This window comes from Schistocerca americana, chromosome 3 (genome assembly GCF_021461395.2).
Source record: "Schistocerca americana isolate TAMUIC-IGC-003095 chromosome 3, iqSchAmer2.1, whole genome shotgun sequence".
Taxonomy (NCBI): domain Eukaryota; kingdom Metazoa; phylum Arthropoda; class Insecta; order Orthoptera; family Acrididae; genus Schistocerca; species Schistocerca americana.
The window spans coordinates 757,659,755-757,680,804 of NC_060121.1; the positions used below are offsets into that span (position 1 = coordinate 757,659,755).

Genomic DNA, 21,050 nt, shown 5'->3' on the forward strand with positions numbered 1-21,050 from the left:
TTTCTTGAATAGTGACTGTTATTACCTTCATGTGTTGTACTGAGCTAGGCACTCTGGCTTTCAAAAGATTGACGGCTTGGTTCATGGATCCTTGTAAACCTATTTTTTCTGTTACTGTTAAAATGTTTGCTTAATGTGTCTGCAACTACTTTTGTATTACTAACAAGATGACCCTCACTTTCTATTTGGATATTTTCACAACAAATTGCATTTTTCCTTGTTTCCTTCTTTACAAAATTCCAAATAGTTTTTACTTTATTGCTCTAGTAATCAATTTCTGCCATCAAGCACATATACTTTGCTGCTTGTACAGTCTTATTCAGAACTTTATTTTAGAGTTTCTAGTGCATTCTCCTACTGAGATCATTTGATATCTTGGCTGCTTCTTCTTTTACAAGAAATTGTGATGCCTTTATTAATCCAAGGCTTGTTTCCAGATTTCAACAGGTTTTCTCTCACTGACGTTTTTGGAAAAGTTTCTTCAGAAAGACTTGTAACTTCATTGATAAATATATTAAATTTTGAGTTAACATCAATTGCAACATATACAGGAGACCAGTCCACTAGCTATAATTGCTGATCAAAGCTTTCAGTGGTGTGTTCATTTATAATCCTAAAGTTTTTCCAAATGAAAGTTTCTTTCCTTTGTACATTTGTTTGGTTTAGAGTGAGGAATTGTCCTTCATAATCAGAGAGGCCATTTATAATATTTTTCACTGTTGAATTATTGCACATACCCTAATCTACAAATACATTATTTATTAAAGTGCTAGAACCGGCTGTTACTCTAGTTGGAGTGTCCGCCACTGGTGCTAAGCTGTAGCAGTACATCTGGTGTTCAAAGTCCGTTTTGTTTCTATTTTCTTTTAAAAACTCCACCTTGAAGCCACCTATAACAATGGTTGATTTAGTTTTCCTACATAAGTGGAACAGAAATGATTCCATTTACAAAAACAAGGAACACATTTGCTTTATTTTAATGTTAGTTTTTCGACTTTCTTTATTGACACACGAGTGATACATTAGATCATATCTGTGTGGTAAAGTTTCAACTATTGTATTTTGTTGTTTATTGTGTTCCCTGAACTGTTTTAGTTCCATTAGGCAGTTATTTGCTTCGTTTTTTTGCAATATCATTTGCACCCGCTGCACAAACGACATAGTCACTTCTCCCGAAATTTTATCGTGTAAGTCGACACCAATAGTGTTTTTCGTTGTTGCTCCTGGCTTCACAATACCCGTCGTATTTCATGTTTTCTTCGAAAAGTCTCCTCATGTTTTTGCGTGACTGCCCGTTAAAAATAATACACTACTTCCGCGTTTGCAGTGTTGTACGGTTTTGTTGATATTGTCTTTCTCATTCGTCCCATTACTACGTGCAAAAGATGGCATGCTCAATTTCTCACCGTCACTGTTTGCCTTAATGCTGAACTTGGAGCCTGTATCACCATTCTGTTGATAAGGTTTGTTCAAAAGTTCATGTTCCCTTACCGATGTTAGGCCTAAATCCACCTCTTCACTCACAGAAAGAACATGAAATTTGTTTTTAACCGCCAACTGGTGTTCTCACTCCCTGGCGATGTTTTCGTCTTTAAATCTCTGTTTTTATACGGTATTTTTGTCCACTCGTTAGTTTTTTTGCGGAAGAGTAATGGACTTTTGTTTGACTAATGGCTCATGTATTTCTTTTCGAAGTTTAGACATCTCGCCACTTAATACACTGATGATTTGCTGAAGGCTAGAAATACGCTCATTCAGCTTCATAATTTAGTCCCTACAGTTTACACACACTGTATTTTTACCGACATTATTTTCGCTTTTTGCAAGAAGACTACTCACTTGTACACACAATGTCTCCGCCATCCTCTGCACACTTGCTGATTTTTAGGGAATTAAATTTCGCCTCCCCCAGTGTTTTCCTGACATGGGGACCAACGACTCCTTCGTCTTTCCTCAATAAAGAAACCATTGCGTGGGAGATGATTTTCGAGATGAAATATTTCCTGAATGCCACAATGCAGTCTTACCAGAGGAAGGCCTCCCGTAAGTCATCCATCGTTCGAGTAAATGTTCCAACTGAATAGTGTGTACCAGGTGTAGAAGTGTGAAATAGGAATTTCCCTATAGACGGTGCAAGCCGTCAGTGTAGGGTCCGTGAGGCGGTGTCTGCAGCGCAGTCTGCTTCCTGTAACGGGTGACGAATGTCAACACACAGTAACCCAAGTTCCATACATCGGTATCTGTTTCAAACCCATAAACATGTCAAATTTTGGGTCTACGTACTACGATTTGCCGGCACTATTGGTTATCTGTTATCGTTCGAAGGAAACTGCTGCAGAATCGCACCGAATGCTTGTCGAAGCGAACATGCTCTTGGGAAAACACAGTGTTTCGAGTGGTTCAAAAAATACGAACGTGTTGATTTTTAACGTGAGAAACGACGAGCGTCGGAAACCACCGAAAAAGTTCGAAGCCAACGAATTGCAGGCCTTATTGGATGAATATGATGCTCAAACTCAACAGGAACTCGCGGAACAATAGAACGTGACGCAGAAAGCCGTTTCTCTTCGGTTGAAAGCAATGAGAAATGTGCAGAATGTGGCAAAATAGTGTTACGCATGAACTGAATGGGAGACAGCAAACAAATCGAAAGACTTGTGAAATTCTGCTCGACAGATACAAAAGAAGGTCGTTTCTCCATCGAATAGTGATAGTTGATGAAAAATGGATTTATTTTGAGAATCCTAAGCGTCGTAAATCATGGATGAATCCAGGCAAACCATCGACATCCACTGCAAGACCAAATCGCTTTGGAAAGAAGACAATGCTCTGTGTTTGGTGAGATCAGAAGGCTGTCGTCTATTATGAGCTGCTAAAACCTGGTGAAACCGATAACTGATCGCTAACGACGGCAAAGGATCGATTTAAATCGAACATTACGTGAAAAACGAGCGGAATATGGAAAAAGGCAGCACAAAATCGTATTGCTCCTTGATAACGCCCCATCACACACAGCAAAATGAGTCAGGGAAACGATCGAGGTGTTCAGTTGGCAAATACTGGGGCATGCGGCTTATTCTCCAGAGTTGGCTCCGTCCGATTGTCATCTATTTGCATCACTGGGACACGCTCTCGCTGAACAACGCTTCAGTTCTTACGAAAATGTACGAAAAAGGCTCGTTGAATGGTTCGCTTCAAAAGAAGCCTGTCAGAGAGGTGGGAGAAATATATAAATACACTACTGGCCATTAAAATTGCTGTACCAAGAAGAAATGGAGATGACAAACGGGTATTCATTGGACAAATAATTTATGCTAGAACTGACATGTGATTACATTTTCACGCAATTTGGGTGCATAGATCCTGAGAAATCAGTACCCAGAACAACCACCTCTGGCCGTAATAACGGCCTTGATACGCCTAGGCATTGAGTCAGAGCTTGGATGGCGTGTTAAGGTACAGCTGCCCATGCAGCTTCAATACGATACCACAGTTCATCAAGAGTAGTGACTGGCGTATTCTGACGAGCCAGTTGCTCGGCCACCATTGACCAGACGTTTTCAATTGGTGAGACATCTGGAGAATGTGCTGGCCAGGGCAGCAGTCGAACATTTTCTGTATCCAGAAAGGCCCGCACATGTCCTGCAACATGCGGTCGTGCATTGTCCTGCTGAAATGTAGGGTTTCGCAGGGATCGAATGAAGGGTAGAGCGACGGGTCGTAACAGATCTGAAATGTAACGTCCACTGTTCAAAGTGCCGTCATTGCGAACAAGAGGTGACCGAGATGTGTAACCAATGGCACCCCATACCATCACGCCGAGTGATACGCTTCCAATGTGGGTTCACCGCAATGTCGCCAAACACGGATGCGACCATCATGATGCTGTAAACAGAACCTGGATTCATCCGAAAAAATGACGTTTTGCCATTCGTGCACCCAGGTTCGTCGTCGAGTACACCATCGCAGGCGTTCCTGTCTGTGAAGCAGCGTCAAGGGTAACGGCAACCATTGTCTCCGAGCTGATAGTCCATGCTGCTGCAAACGTCGTCGAACTGTTGGTGTAGATGGTTGTTGTCTTGCAAACGTCCCCATCTGTTGACTCAGGGATCGAGCTGCACGATCCGTTACAGCCATGTGGATAAGATGCCTGTCATCTCGAGTGCTAGTGATACGAGGCCGTTGGGATCCAGCACGAGTTCCGTATTACGCTCCTGAACCTACCGATTCCATATTCTGCTAACAGTCATTGGATCTCGACCAACGCGAACAGCAATGTCGCGACACGATAAACCGCAATCGCGATACGCTACAATCCGACCTTTATCAAAGTCGGAAACGTGATGGTACGCATTTCTCCTCCTTACACGAGGCATCACAACAACGTTTCACCAGGCAACGCCGGTCAACTGCTGTTTGTGTGTGAGAAATCGGTTGGAAACTTTCCTCATGTCAGCACGTTGTAGGTGTCGCCACCGGCGCCAACCTTGTGTGAATGCTCTGAAAAGGTAATCATTTGCATATCACAGCATCTTCTTCCTGTAGGTTAAATTTCGCGTCTGTAGCACGTCATCTTCATGGTGTAGCAATTTTAGTGGCCAGTAGTGTATAAACAGTAATGGAGATTGTTTTGAATAAAATATTGTTTACCAGTTTCAAACAACAGACGTGTAATTATTGCAACCACAAAAAAAAAAAAAAAAATGGCTCTGATCACTGTGGGACTTAACATCTGAGGCCATCAGTCCCGTAGAACTTAGAACTAGCTAAAGCTAAGTAACCTAAGGACATCACACACATTCATGCCCGAGGCAGGATTCGAGTCTGCGACCGTAGCAGTCGCGCGGTTCCGGACTGAAGCGCCTAGAACCACTCGGCCACCGCGGCCGGCTATTGCAACCACATTTCGGTTTCATACTTCTACACCTGGTATTTGGAGAAGGACTGACAGTAAGTGTCATAGTTGCAGTTTGATTTTTCGAGGTGATAATTAAAGCCTTATGAGTACCACTTGTTATGTTGACTCTAAGGGCTTGGAAAGTCCCATGTTTCCTTGCTTTATGGAATCCAGTGTATAGACGTGCGGAGGCTATTAATGGAGGTACAGATTCTGCCAGGGTGGGGACCGAGGGTTTCGTTGTGGTGCTCAATTTCAGGTTGCGTCAGAGGGACGTGTGGGCGTGTGTCGGGGGCGGGCAGGTGCCGCTGCCGACGGCGTGGGCGTGGGGCCGGCACGGGGCACGGGGCGCGTGCGCGGTGGCCCGGCGGCACCTGTCGTGTCCTCCGGCAGCCGGGCATCATTGATCGCGCCCAGCTGGGAGCACCCGGGCCTGCGCGCTCAGCTCAGTGCCGCCGCCTCTTCCGTAGACGCCGCACGCAGCACCAGCACCCAGGTAAGGCTGCTTCCCTCGCACCATTTCCCTCCTCGCCGTGCGCATCTTTTCACCACCCGACGCACACTACACGCCTCCCTGTCACAACCTAGTGTAATACATAGTTCTTCTGATGATTCACGACTCCGAAACGAACTGCGCCATTATCCCGTTGGTCGCGCCACTAATCATCTCCCAACCATTTACTGTCCACCTTCCTATATCCTTCGCAATTTTCACATTTAGAAAACGAAACGTCTGAATGACTCCCAGGGAGTGAACTCGGCACTCTGAAGTGTCCTCTAAATCGTTCACAGTCGTACCATATGGTTGCTCTCCGAATGTCTCAGACAATGTTTTCGATCACGCCAGCTGTGACAGCTGCAATTTGTTAATCGAAACTCACAGAAAGTATTGTCGCCAGCCGAGGTTCTGTTTGTTATCTGGACTGGCACAATCGTAGAAGTTGTGGCTTTGCGATGAGGACACCTGTTGCGAGCAGCAATGTGGCGATGGACTCGCTTTAAATTTGTCGATTTAATGTTCTGGACGAGGGAGGGCCTGGGTCGCGACGATTACTCTGTCAGAAACGACACTATTTTCTACGTGACTGATATCGTTATGGGGAATACAACTCATAATCTTACTACTTTCCTTCCACACACTTGTGTTTATTGTTTTAACTTTTTGCAATGGTTTTTGAAGCAACTACGTTTCATTATCAGGGGCTTGAGTACTGTTAACAGTCTCACATACCACCACAAGTATATCCTGTTAACGTATTGTTACACCCTCCCCCTAGTGTGATAAATAGAGGATGTCTCTCCTATGAGTCACCAGGCGCATTTTCTCTGGTGTTTCGGCAGATATCGGCAATTTCTTTTTTGCAACGTGTGGCAGAAGTCAGCCCAAACAGTTAAAACTTAACACGTATATAATGCGACGCCTAGCGTCGATATAAAGCACCTGTTTGTTTCGCGTGACAAAGAAAATGATTTTTAAACTGGGATTTTAAGTGCCCATTCGACAGTTTACTACGATATTCCTTTCATCGATGTGTGTTAACAGTGCTAATAAAATACCAAGAATGACCAGTCCTGTAGCAGCGAAGGCACCGCCCTGGACTGCACTGATTGCTACCGCCATGCAGAAGCGCTGCTCAGTCTCTACTGCAGTACTGGCTATTCTTCGTGTTTTACTGTTCCCGCTAATATAAATCGATAAAACGAACAACTCACTAGACTAAGTGGGGATCGCACGTAAACTATCACTTCAAAAATCATTTTGTTTGTAATGGCAAACAAACCGACGCTTTCGGTCGACGCTGGACGCTGGACATGATGAGCAGAATTTGTTTGGGCTGACTCCAGCTACACGTTGTAGAAACAGTATTGCAGACATCTACCGAAAAACCACAGAAAATGCGCCTGACGACCCACAGGAAAGACACTCGGTATAATACTCTTATAGTTACCACACTTTTGCACACATTAACACTGTGTACATGCGGTAGCATGTCACGGAGATAACAGTGATAAAGTGCCTGTAGATGAAAATGCAGTTTCCAGGATGAGAATTTCCACTCTGCAGCGGAATGTGCGCTGTTATGAAACTTCCTGGCAGATTAAAACTGTGTGCCGGACCGAGACTCGAAATCGGGACCTTTGCCTTTCGCGGACAAGTGCTCTACCATCTATACTACCCTAGCACGACTCACGCCCCGTCCTCACAGCTTCGCTTCTGCCAGTAGAGCACTTCTGATGGAGCACTTGCCCGCGAAAGGCAAAGGTCCCGATTTCGAGTCTCGGTCCGGCACACAGTTTTGATCTGCCAGGAAGTTTCGGAAATGCAGTTGCTTCGAAATCGATTTAAAATAAATTAAAACAATGAACACAGCTGAGGGGAAGAAGAGTGGTAAGAGAATAACCTTTGTTCTCTATAACAAAATATTTCACAGCTGACGTCTTTCCAGTGCTAAGGAAACAACAAGACTATTAATATCCTTCTCATATAAATGCAGAATTATTGGTTCATCATCATTGCCGGTATCCATCTGTTAGCCAATATTCGTCCAGTAACTCAGGCTTACTGTTTTCCAGTAATACAGTGGTATGAGCAATAGCCTTTCTTCCGTACAACAAATAGGCAGGCAATCGATGCCCATATGCAATGTGCTGTGCAATGGAATTAAAGGAACCTGTTTTTGGTAATTGTCTCCCATTTCGAGTCATAAGTTTGAAATTTGGTTCAAGGGGTGCCAACAATCTTCCCCTGTAATGGTGCGAAAGCGTGGCGCCTTGCGACGTCACCCTCGGGCCCGACTACCCTTCAGAAAGCAAGGTATCCACATTTTCGAAAAAGAAAGGTCAGGCTCAGAAGTTCATTGACTGGTAAATTCGTTTAATAATAATACATTAGCACCTAGTTTCACCACAATGCTGCCAATTGCCGTCGTCACACACCCTTCTTCTTTTGAGGCCTCTGCAATGGAGGTCAGATCCGCGACACCCAGCGTTGAAATCACTCGTTTTCTTATGGGTGGCCGAGGAAAACTTGTCATATACATCGCCGCTCAGAATCGACACCAGAAGGCTTCGAGGGGTGGCATGAAGGGTGTCAACGAAACCACCCCCTTTCCTTGGTACGTTTATTCCCATGCATTTCGCAATCAGAAGCTACAGTTCCCAGTGCGGTGAGTAACATGAAGTCGTTATTGACAGCCTCTGACACTACTGAGCCCCTCCGACTTTTCACCCCTTCGGTAAGGAGACTGTTGCGCTGCATCTCCACTGAACATAACCACGCCGCTTTGGACTGCAGTGCGACCGCAATTTTTGATCTGGTGTACAGGGTGGAACAATTAAGGACCGTTTAAACCCATTGGACGAAATTCGAACTTGATCAGAAGCAGCGAAGCGTCATTATGTTTTTTCAGTGCCCCTGTTTCACGCCTTCCTGCGGTGTGACTATGGAGGGGTACGACTTTGACACATACGAGAATAAAACGGCAAAGGGTCTCCCTGAGACCCTCTACTTTGGCAAAACCTTCGACGGTACCCACTCACATTTATTATTTCAAAAATGTGCCTTTGCAGAGAAAACCGGCGAGGTATTTCTAGACGCCTGTAGGCAGGCGACTGGTCTCAGAGGTCTGGCAAGTGATTGCCTACCTGTAGGTGTCTCAGTCTACTTTGCAGGTTCTCTCTTTAAAAGTACATTTTTAAAATTCTCAGTTAATGGCGGTGTATGTCATTGAAGGGAACCTTTGCCATCTTATCCTCACACGTATCAATGTTGTGCCCCTCTGTGATCGTGCTACAGGAGGGTGTGAAACAGGAGCCTGAAAAAGCATAGGAACCCTTTGCTGCTTCGAATCGCGTTCAAATTTCGTCGAATGGTTTTGAACGGTCCCTAATGGTTCCATGTTTTACACAGGAGAAAAATTGCGCTGACGCTGCACTCCAAAAGGGTATGATCATGTTCAGTGGGGAAGCAGAAAGGTTGAAACGTCCGAGGATGTCAGCAGTGTCAGAGGCTGTCAAGAACGGCTTCCTGTTGCTCATCGCAGTGCGAACCGTCGTTTTCGACCGCGAAATGTGTGGGAATCAACTTCCCAAGGAAAGGGGTGGCTTCATAGAAGTCCTTCATCCCACCCCCTGAGGCCTCTTCGTGTCGATTATGAGCGGCGATGTAAATGAAATGTTTTCCTCGGTCACCCATAAGAAAACGCGTGACTTAAACGCTGGGTGTCGCGGATCTGACCTCCACTGCAGAGGCCTCAAAAGGAGGGGTGAAATGTCGATAAGAGGGTGTGCGGCGATGGGCATCACCAGCCGCCAACCGTCGTAGTGTCTGGGGCCGCTGCACACAGAGACTGTTTCAGTTAGCGTATGGGAATTGTGGAAACTTCACGTCTGCAATTCAACTTCTTCTCACGCCTGGGCGGTGGGTCCATAAATGACGACCCCAAATAGTTAACAAAAAGGTTCCGGTATTGCATTCTGTTCAGAAAGACCGTGAACTCGTCCATCGTGTATTGCCACAAATCGAAGACTTCCTTTTCGCCGTCGCGGTACACGTAGTGTATCGCCATTCCTTATACCTAACTGTCAGTATTCATTCGAATCATCGGGAAACCGACTACGTCAGGATGAAAGAGGTGCAGGGCACAAACGAAACGAAGGGATGGCGTAGGAGGTAAGCCAGTATCTGGCGGATCAGTTTCCAGCACTCGCGTGCGGGCCCACAGTTCAGTCTGTGTTAGTCTCTATATACAATCGCGCAACGGGGGCACAATGGATCGTCATTTAGGAGAATGGCATGTATCCTTTCATCGGATCGGAAATTTCTCGTTAATGACCACATAATACGTCGACTGCACAGGAAGGGCGCGTGGATGGTTCGCCAAACCCGCATCCAGTTGACCGTTCGGTCGCATCGTACAATGTCGTTGGCCGGATTCCAGCGTTGGAGAACACTATAGCAAATCTTTGCTGTCTGATTCTGTGTGTCCGGTATAACTCCCAAAATATAGCTGTGTTCCGCGAAAAACGTCCTAGTATGCAATAGTGAGGCCGATAAATGTCCAACAGGTACTGGTGGGCAGAGCGTGTTTAGGGCCACCTCTGCTATCAGGCCGCCATGAAGACTGTCTGTAGGTAAAAGTCAGAGTCGCCGCATTGAGCGAAGGTACAGCGCCAACGCTCTATGCCTGACGTGAGTCCAACACCTCCTTTCAAATGGTTCAAATGGCTCTGAGCACTATGGGTCTTAACTGCTGAGGTCATCAGTCCCCTAGAACTTAGAACTACTTAAACCTAACTAACCTAAGGACATCACACATATCCATGCCCGAGGCAGGATTCGAACCTGCGACCGTAGCGGTCGCGCGGTTCCAGACTGTAGCGCCTAGAACCGCTCGGCCACTCCGGCCGGCCCAACACCACCTTTATGGAAGGGTAAAGAAAGAGTAACAAAACGGATCTTAAAAACTTGCACCAGCGTTCACCACGTGTCTGAACACTGCCTGTATCATGGAAGCCATCATATCTGTCATCGATAACACGTGGTCTAAGGATAGCGTCTTTGGTTCATAATCGAAACGTCCACGGCCCCGGGTTCGAAATTCTCCACCACTTAAATTCTGATTAATAATCAGCATTGGCGGACGAAGACTCCCGGCATAAGAAGTCACCCTCACTCTGCCAACGGCCCTGACAAAGAGGGCGGAGTAGTGGACAGAGGTTCAGGGCACTCTCTTGCCCTTGGGGTTGGAAACTGCCCCAAAAGGCGGAAGAATCAGCAATGATCAATGGCAAGAGGATGCAGAAAACACTGGAAACCACTGCACTAAACACACATAACGTGTATCCACAGGACATGTGGCCTGAATTGAAAAATTATCGTGATGGTCTCTCCACTGGCAAAAGATTTCGGAATATTTCCCCATTCGGATCTCTGGGAGGGGGCTGCAAAGGGGAGGTGACAATGAGAAAAAGATTGAATAATCAAAGAAAGGATAACGTTCTACGAGTCGGGGCGTGGAATGTCAGAAGCTTGAACGCGGTAGGAAAGCTAGAAAATCTGATAAGGAAAATACAAAGGCTCAATCTAGATATAGTAAGGGTCAGTGAAGTGAAATAGAAAGACGACAAGGATTTCTGGTCAGATGAGTATAGGGTTATATCAACAGAAGCGAAAATGGTATAACGGGAATAGAATTCGTTATGAATAGGAAGGTAGGGCAGAGAGTGTGTTACTGTGAACAGTTCAGTGATAGGGTTATTCTTATCAGAATTGACAGCAAACCAACACCGACAACGATAGTTCAAGTATACATGTCGACATCGCAAGATGAAGCTAAAGAGATAGAGAAAGTAATAAGGATATTGAAAGGGTAACGCAATATGAAATGGGAGATGAAAATCTAATAGTCATGGCGGACTGCAATGCAATTCTAGGGGAAGGAGTAGAAGAAAATGTTACAGGAGAGTATGGGCTTGGGACAAGGAATGGGAGAGGAGAAAGACTAATTGAGACGGTAATAAATTTCAGCAAGTAATAGCAAATACTCTGTTCAGGAATCACAAGAGGAGGAGGTATACTTGGAAAATGCCAGGAGATACGGGAAGATTTCAGTTATATTACATCATGGTCAGACAGAGATTTCGAAATCAGATTCTGGATTGTAAGGCGTACCAAGGAGCAGATATAGACTCAGATCACAATGTAGTAGTGATGAACAGTAGGCTGAACTTTACGAGATTAGTCACGAAGAATCAATACGCAAAGAAGTGGGATACGGAAGTACTAAGGAATGACGAAAAACGCTTGAAGTTCTCTAAGGCTGTAGGTGCAGCAATAAAGAATAGTCCAGCAGGCAATACAGTTGAATTGACATCTCTAAAATGGGCAATCACAGAAGCTGGAAAGAAAAACATAGGTACAAAGAAGGTAACTGTAAAGAAACCATAGGTAGCAGAAGAAATACTTCGGCTGATCGATGAAAGAGAGAAGTACAAAAATGTTCAGATAAATTCAGGCATACAGAAACATAAGTCACTGAGGAATGAAATAAATAGGAGGTGCAGGGAAGCTAAGAGTATGTGGCTGCATGAAAATTGTGGAGAAATTGGAAAAGAAATGATTGTCGGAAGGACTGACTCAGCATATAGGAAACTCAAAACAACCTTCGATGAAATTAAAAGCATGGGTGGTAACATTAAGTGTGTAATTGGAATTCCATTGTTATATGCAGAGAAGACCGGATAAGTGGAAAGAGTATCTTGAAGACCTCTTTGAGAGGGAAGATTTGTCTGATGTGATAGAAGAAAAAGGAGTCGATTTAGAAGAGACAGGGGATGCAGCATTAGAACCAGAATTTAAGACAGCTTTGGAGGACTTAAGATCAAATAAAGCAGAAAGGATCCATAACTTTACATCAGAATTTCTAAAATCATTAGGGGAACTGACAACGAAACGACTATTCACGTTAGTGTGTAGAATGTATGAGTCTGGCAATATACCGTCTGACTTTCGGAAAAGCATCATCCACACAATTCCGAAAACTGCAAGAGCTGACAAGTGCGAGAATTATCGCACAATCGGCTTAACAGTTCATGCATCCAAAAAGTTGCTGACGAGAATAATATACAGAAGAATGGAAAAGCAAATGAGGATGGGTTAGATGACAATGAGTTTGGCGTTAGGAGAGGTAAAGGCATCAGAGAGGGAATTCTAACGTTGCGGTTGATGATGGAAAGAAGACTAAAGAAAAATCAAGACACGTTCATAGGATTTGTGGACGTAGAAAAAGCGTTCGACAATGTAAAATGATTCAAGATGTTCGAAATTCTGAGAAAAATAGGTGTAAACTATACGGAGAGGCGGGTAATTTACAATATAGACAAGAACCATGAGGGAATAATAAGAGTGAACGACCAAGAACGAAATGCTAGGATCAAAAAGTTTGTGAGACAGGGATGTAGTCTTTCGCCCCTACTGTTCAATTTGTACATCGAAGAAGCAATGATGGAAAATAAAGAAAAGTTCAGGAGTGAAATTAAAATTCAAGGTGAAAGGGTATCAATGATACGATTCGCTGATGACATTGCTATCCTAAGTGAAGATGAAGAAGAATTTCATGATCTGCTGAACGGAATGGACAGTCTAATGAGTACAGGAGATGTATTAAGAGTAAACAGAAGAAAGAGGAAAGCAATGAGAAGTAGCAGAAATGAGAACAGCGAGAAACTTAACATCAGGATTGATGGTCACGAGGTAGACGAAGTTAAGGAATTCTGATACCTAGGCAGCAAAATGACCAATGACGGACGGAGCAAGGAGGACATCGAAAGCAGACTAGCACTGGCAAAAATGGCATTCCTGGGTAAGAGAAGTCCGCGAGTATCAAACATAGGCCTTAATTTGAGGAAGTAATTTCTGATAATATGCGTTTGGAGCACAGTATTGCATGGTAGTGAAACATGAGAAACTGTGGGAAAACCGGAACAGAAGAGAATCAAAGCATTTGAGATGTGGTGCTAGAGACGAATGTTGAATATTAGGTGGACTGATAAGGTAAGGAATGAGGAGATTCTGTGCAGAATCGGAGAGGAGAGGACTATGTAGAAAACACTCACAAGGAGAAGGGACAAGATGACAGGACATCTGTTAAGACATCAGAGACTTCCATGGTACTAGAGGGAGCTGTAGAGAACAAAAACTTGGAGGAAGACAGAGATTGGAATACATCCAGCAGGGAATTGAGGACGTAGGTTGCAAGTGCTACTCTGAGATAAAGAGGTTGGCACAGAGGAGAAATTCGTGGCGGGTGGCATCAAACCAGTCAGAAGCCTGATGCCTCAAAAAAAAAAAAAAGGTCAAGTTGAGAGGCCATGTACACATTGACATACTGAGCTCGTTGCAAAATGTCCAACGATGTAAGTTTGTTGAGGCGAGCCTATGTGCGGAGTCGTCGCAAGACCTTACGATATGTAAAGGCCGTCGTACGTTGTATTTGGCGATGGAACGATATCCCCAAACATTTGAGCATTGGGAGCTTGTCAGGGGTACATACAGTTCTGCAGGCATGCCACGTCCCACCTCCATGTAGAGTGATTTCCGTAGGTTGGTCACACTGCCTGCCACCGCCCCACACTGTTGGAGCCAGGAAAGCGCCGTTCGTATTTCGTCACCAGTCCGTGCTAAGAACATCACATCATAGGCGTACACGCCACATCGAAAGGTCATGGAGTGGAGCCTAAGAGCTTCCAAGCGTCTCTGCAGTCCGTGAAGAGCTGGTTCGAGGGCAATGGCGAATAATATAGCAGAAAGTTTAAACACATTAGTGTTTCCTCCGGAGCAGTGTGAATGGCCACCACGTCCGGAGATGTGAGCCTCTCATAGGATGTCAACAATTTGTAGTCATTGTTTAGCATTGTCATTGGTTGAAACTCAAGTGGGTGACAACCTCCATCAAGCTTGGGCACCAGAATCAAGAGGCCCTCAGTGAATTCAGATGGCACTTGAAAATCGGGATTCAGGAGTTCTCTGTACATCCTGACCCACATTGGGTCCATAGGATCAAAAAAACCTTTCGTAAAATTTAAGAGGGAGTACGTCAGGGCTGCCATTTTGTTGGGAGCACAACGCAACATAACCTCTCGTAGTTCTTCCAAAGTCACCTCCGACAAGAGTGTAGCATCATAGAGTGGCTTCCGAGAGACGGGTTGGTCGGATAGGTCTTCCTTGACTGCTACTTCCATGTTGAACTCTCGCTCGCAGAGAATTGTGTATGACTGCTCGCAGATAATTGTATATGACTGTGTGAACGCTCGGACGATGTCCATTTGCATCTCAGTTCGTCGTCCATCCTCCGTCTCGACCTGCGTAATTTGCTCCCTCTTGTGTCTTCTCCTGTCTTGAATGGTGGAGGAAAGGTCATTCTCCATTAACATCATCGATTGTTCTCTCCCACACCCGCACATTAGCGAGACGTACCGCGGTGATACGTAGCAGCTGTGCCTTGTGTTCTGCCAACTATCGTTGCGGCGACGGCAATTGCACAGCCAATTTGCGGAGCGTAGTGTAGTAGAATTCAGTGGTCGCGGTATACCAGCGCCCTCTATCTCGTCCATAGCTGGCTAATGTTTGGCACAAGGCGGATTTGACACAGCCTAACCACCACTGAAGTGTGGAACTGTAGGCGGGTAATCGTCGTTGGCATCTGCTCCAAGTGGACTCAATTTCGCGTCTGCAGATTACCTCAGCAAGAAGGGCCACATTGAGGTGCCATGAACCTCTACTCCGTCGGACGGGTTGGCGGGGGCGGGGGAGGGTGAGGGTACACGCACACGATAGGTTGTCCGTGAATACTGCCGGCCACATCTCAGTGTCGACAGCTGCCGATCGCTGACCGCGTGTAACGTAAACTCGATCTAAACGGCTCGCCACGTTGTGTGACCCATGTGTCTGACAAAGTCAAGTCCTTCACAAGCGCCTGAAGTGCTAGGCAGGTGGTATAGTGCGGCATCTGATCGGATGGTCTGAGCACACAACTGAAATCTCCGCCTGCTGCCAAGTAGTCGACATTGCCCTGGAAGAGCAGTCTTGTCTTCGTCATAAAACGTGCTGGGTTCTCTCCTTCTGTCGGTGCCGGAAGGAGCATACAGGTTCACCAGACGAACTGTATCAACCGTGAGTGCGACCCCTCAGGGCGACGGTAAATAGGATACATCAACTGTCATAATCCCTTCCTTGAGAAGAATAGCCGTATCTCCTCCGCCCACATCTGAAAGCATAGCGTAGGCGTCATATCCGTAGGTATCGATACAGAGTCCTGATCGAACTTCTTGAAGGAAAATAACATCCAGATCCGCAGCTCGTAATGTACGTAATGTATCTTGCAGCATTCAGTTTTTGAGAACAGAAGTAACGACGCTGACATTGATAGTGGTGAGGCGGTATGCCTGTTCCATCACGTCGCGAGGGCTGTCCTTGCTATTACAGGTGGGCAGTAGCCGCGGTGTGGAGCGTCTTTAGGGCGAAGAAATAGGAAGCAGCGTGTGTAGGTCATGCCGGCCTAGGCTTCGGTAGCCGTCAACGTAGACGCTACCAACGGCATCGGTGTATCGTCATGGTCCTGAAACGCAACCTGCACCTCCATATCCTGCGGCCAGTCCCCCAGGGAGATCATTAACACTGGGTCTCGAGAGGAAGATGTATCGTGGGTGCATCCCTGGAGGCGGGGCTTCGGTGAACTCCGGCATCCCCACAGTGCTCGGTCCCGCCGGAAGGGGGGGGGCGGGGGGGGGGGGGGGGGAGAGGGAATCATCGAGCCATGTGTTGCGTTAGGATCGGCAGAGTCGGATCGTCGGTACCTTGGGCCGTTTTTCTGCCTCGGTCGTTATGAACCATTTCTTATGGCGCTTCGGCGATTTCTGTTTACGCTGTCTCGCCTCTGTGTACGGCGCAGGGCAGGTGGTGGTCGCGCCATCCTGTTCTTCAACTTCCATCGCAACGTCGTCTTGTCGTTGTAGCGGTGAGATTGGGCCCGACAAGAGGGCAACAGAAGCATCGATGCTAGAAGACGGTGGGGGCTCCTCAGGAACCGTCGCAAGGGCCTCCAAGGCTTGAACCAATATAGAAGGGTCGTCGTAGACAGTTGGCGTCTTCCGTCTCGCCGCAGCAACATACGTAATGGTCAAAGAGGTCGCTCTCGACGGTCGAATCTGGTCGTCTGAGGGCGTCTGCACGAGACGGCGTTGCAGGTATTCCGTACGTACGTGGCCTACCTGTCCACATCCAGAGCAGGTCCCCGGCAACCAGCGATCGTGAGATACGAAAGTATAAAGCGCTGCAATTCAATACCGATCTGTCGCTCCCCGTTAAGAACAGCGTAAGTTTGGAAGATCTTATATTTTTCGGCCGAATGGCCAAGGACTTTGCCATATGGTCAAGAGTAAGGGTGACCAAATCCGCTGGAACTTCAAATGGTAGCTCAAACAAGCGCACATTTTGCATTCCCAGTCCAGTACGTTCAAGTGTTACCACACCCACGTTTCCGTCAGAGTGGCAAAATCTGTAACCTCCCGCTGAGCGTCTGACAAGTTTGTCGCAGACCTCATCGTCAGTGAACTTAACCATATACAACGCTGTAGATAATAGACAAGTGGATTCCCAGCAGCTCTTTCGGTCGTAGGCCTTGGATCTAGAGTACGTTGCGTCAAACTGCAGCTTGATAACCGCTTTCCGATACGAAAGAGCCATCGGATGTCACGACCGTAACTATAACACTCAACACTAGCGCGGTAGCGCGGTGAACAACAGGCCCGGAAATGAGACACGGAATGGCCGGGACGTACCGCACCGCTCCACAGCCTAAGGCCGACTGCCGACTGAGCTATCCAAACAAAACTCACGACCCCCTCCTCACAGCTTTACCTTACAAACTTCACAGAAGCTCTCCTGCGCATTTGCAAGACTAGTGCTCCTGCTAGAAAGGATACTGCGGGGACATGACTTTCGCAGAATATCTTCTGTGAATTTTGGAATGTAGGAGACGAGATACTGGCGGAAGTAAAGCTCTAAGGAGGGGTCGTCAGTCGTGCTCAGGTAGCTCAGTCGTTAGAACAATTACCGACAGAAGACACTGGTCCCGTTCGAGTCTCGATCCGTTATACGGTTTTAATCTACCATGAAGTTTCAAATGGCTCTTAGCACTATGGGACTCAACTTCTGAGGTCATTAGTCCCCTAGAACTTAGAACTAGTTAAACCTAACTAACCTAAGGACATCACAAACATCCATGCCCGAGGCAGGATTCGAACCTGCGACCGTAGCGGTCTTGCGGTTCCAGACTGCAGCGCCTTTAACCGCACGGCCACTTCGGCCGGCATGAAGTTTCATATCGCCGCACTTTCCGCTACACAGTGAAAATTTCACTCAGGAAACCTTCTCACTCTAGTCTTGCTAAGTTCACAGGAGTTCTCTGGAGTCTGGAAGGTAGGAGACGAGGTACTGGCGGAAGTAAAGCAGTGAGGACGGATAGTGAGTCGACTGGCGTTAGCAGCCGATCAGTGCGGAAGTCCCGTATTACCGCCAACGGAGAGCGCTTGCTAATTTTGTTCACCTCCTGCGGTCGTTACTTGCGCGCCGTCCAGTACTCCAGAGCAATGGCGAATAGATTCCGTAAATCAATACCCCATTTCACGTGCTGCAATGACAATGCAAGACCAAAGACGCTCGACGTAGAGCGCTTTCTGCGTGATGTAGTCAAAATCCCGGCGAACGACGTAGTGGACATCCACTTATCAATACTGCACAGCACAGCGTATGTAAAAACCATCTCTGTAGCGACTTGTCGTAAGATCCTTCGGAACACGCAACCGGTGACGGTCGACCGTGCAGGATTAGGCACGCGGACAATTCAGGTCTTTGAACTGCCTTTCGAATTCCCAGAGGCCGACGTCGTGGACGCCTTGCGTCCTTATGGCACTGTTCGCGGCCATGTATCCGAACGGTGGATACTATTTCGAACATACCCGGTCCTCAAAGACGTCCGCCAGATAACCATAGGCTTCCATCAACATGTGCTATCCAACCTCCACAAACGCGGCTGTCACGCGGTCGTAATTTATGACGACCACTTCTGGACTTACTCAGGATCTGGCGAGGAAGGGCGCGTTCGAACAGAATGTCTCCAGTGTCACATTACACAACTGCGGGCCTCTGACGTGATGCCCGCATGACATCTGATGTCCCTTCCAATCTCCTACGCAATGGCTTTCGTTGTTCCTGGAACTTCGCACCACTGCCTGGATCCTGTATCAGAGCCATTATCGGACACCATTGACACAGCCATTGCACAACCTCCACAGCAACAAACGGCCCTATCGACACCACCGGCACCACTGCCTGAGGAAGCCTGTTATCTCTCCGATGACACGATGAAGTTTACATCAACGATAGTACAGGTGACAGCTTTGTGCCGGAACGACACGAGTCATTCCCGTCTTCCGACGTTGAAGGCCGGTCATGGAGGCAGCAGTCACCCAAGCCTGTAGACGCAGACGCCGCACAGTCTCAGATGCCTCTCCTCTCGATGACACCGCGCTTGCAGTGCCCATGCAGGACGACCGCGAGTTGACTGCGGTCGAGAACAGCAAAGTAACCCAACTCCGACGAACAGCCCCAAGTCCTTACAGCAAGTCAAAGGATTGTAGAAAGGAGAATGCGTCCGTCCCTTTTACCGCTTCTTCATCAGTCAAGCACCCCATATCGCAGGAGCGAACCGACGATTTACCGGGACTCCTCAGTTCCGCGTGGAGTGATGACATCGAAATTGATTCTGACCCCCCCTTGGCGGTGGGACCTCAAGCAACCACGACTTAAACAAATCTGGGCTGCAACTTTGCTGGCTGGACGGGATAATCAGTGACCTCCTTTTTCACCCTCGATTACCAACAAAGTAATACCAAACCTCACCTTAATTGCCGATATCATATAGGAATGCAACGATCAATACCAACGACATCAGTTCGCCCTCGAAGTTATCTCTGTGACAAGACATGATCTGGGCATCTGACGTTGACATTGAATTCTTACAAGAAGCACAACTGGCTGCTCCGTCCCGCATTCCCGGATACATACCTTACACCTCTGCCAGTGACCCCCTTGGCAAAGGCGTGGTTGCATATGTTCATAAAGGAACCTCCATTATCGATCTCAACATTCTCCCAACAGCACGAAGCATGGTCTTCACCACCATGGGCACGCATATCATCAACATCTATGCATCATCTGGTTCCAGCCACCACCAGCAGGGAGCCACATTCTACTCCAAAGATATTGCCCTGTTGTTCTTAGGGCATTATGATAGTTGCATATGTGGAGGCGACTTCAGCTATGTATTACAACAGAAAGATCAAGGGCCTCAGTTTAATACTTCCGATTGATCGTCAGAGACCTCCAGCTCAGCGACACATGTGAAGAGAAGGCAATACCCACGGCCCCACACATCAAACGAACCATTAGAAAAGTCGACTTAATAGGGTTTACGACTCTTGGAAATTAGCACCTGATATCCAAGACGCTGAGCTGTGGACGCTGCTTTCTCTGACCACAGTGCATACATCTGCACGATTCTCCTCAAATCGCAACCAGTATGGTGTAGTCGTACACCGCGGAAATTACACATCTCCAGGAAGCCGAATGTAAAAGCGTGTGAAGTGGTGTACTAACTGGCCATCAAAATGGAAGCAGACAGATTGACACTAACAGAAAAAAGCCGTCCATACTGCCGCAGTAAGTAAAAAACTAAATTTTGCATCCACATCGACAGATAAACAATACTCGTGGCGATACATTAAAGCACGTTCCATCTTCTTATCACAGAGCCAGCACCCAGCATTACGCTAGAAATAGTGATGTAACTGCCGCGCGGGATTAGCCGAGCGGTCTTAGCGCTGCAGTCATGGACTGTGCGGCTGGTCCCGGCGAAGGTTCGAGTCCTCCCTCGGGCATGGGTGTGTGTGTTTGTTCTTAGGATAATTTAGGTTAAGTAGTGTGTAAGCTTAGGGACTGATGACCTTAGCAGTTGAGTCCCATAAGATTTCACACATATTAAAAAAATGATGTAACTTCCAGAAAACATTCTGAAGATGAACCTGAAAAGGTTAGAAAACCGGTTCATGGAATAATAAATAACTATTCAAAAAAGTGAATGCCTGAAGTTTTATGTACTTACATTCTTCTGCTATCGTTGTACGGATGCGAAAGGTGGACTCTTTAACTTCTGAACAACAAAGACGAAGTGAAACGAAGTTTCTCCGCTATATAGCGGCATAATTGTATCTAGATCGTAAGAGAAACATTGGTATTAGACAGGAATTAAATGTGCAGTCAGTTACGGACCTTGTAAAGAAATACATAAAAATCGGAGGGATAACGTTACGTGTGTGGAAGACAATAGGATCAAAAAGATTGCTTTGTAAAACAGGGTATTTCAAACCTCGACGGCAACACTATAGGAATTGATTCCTCAAATAACAAGGAAAAAATGCTATGTCAACATGGGTTCGGAAAGGAATCATTACAGACTTATTCGACCGTCAGTTCCTAGAAACTGCACTGCATGTCTGTAACGCCAGCTGGTGCCCACTGGCTACGAATCAGAGG

General features: G+C 46.5%; 1 protein-coding gene across 1 annotated transcript in view; it reads left to right on the forward strand.

The window, feature by feature from the left end:
- The first annotated feature begins 5,356 nt into the window (after positions 1–5,356).
- Positions 5,357–21,050, forward strand: part of LOC124605584 (cationic amino acid transporter 4) — a 237,570-nt gene continuing 221,876 nt past the window's right edge. The window contains exon 1 of the mRNA XM_047137366.1: positions 5,357–5,393. The gene's annotated coding sequence lies outside the window, so the exon portion shown is untranslated. The remainder of the gene's footprint in view (positions 5,394–21,050) is intronic.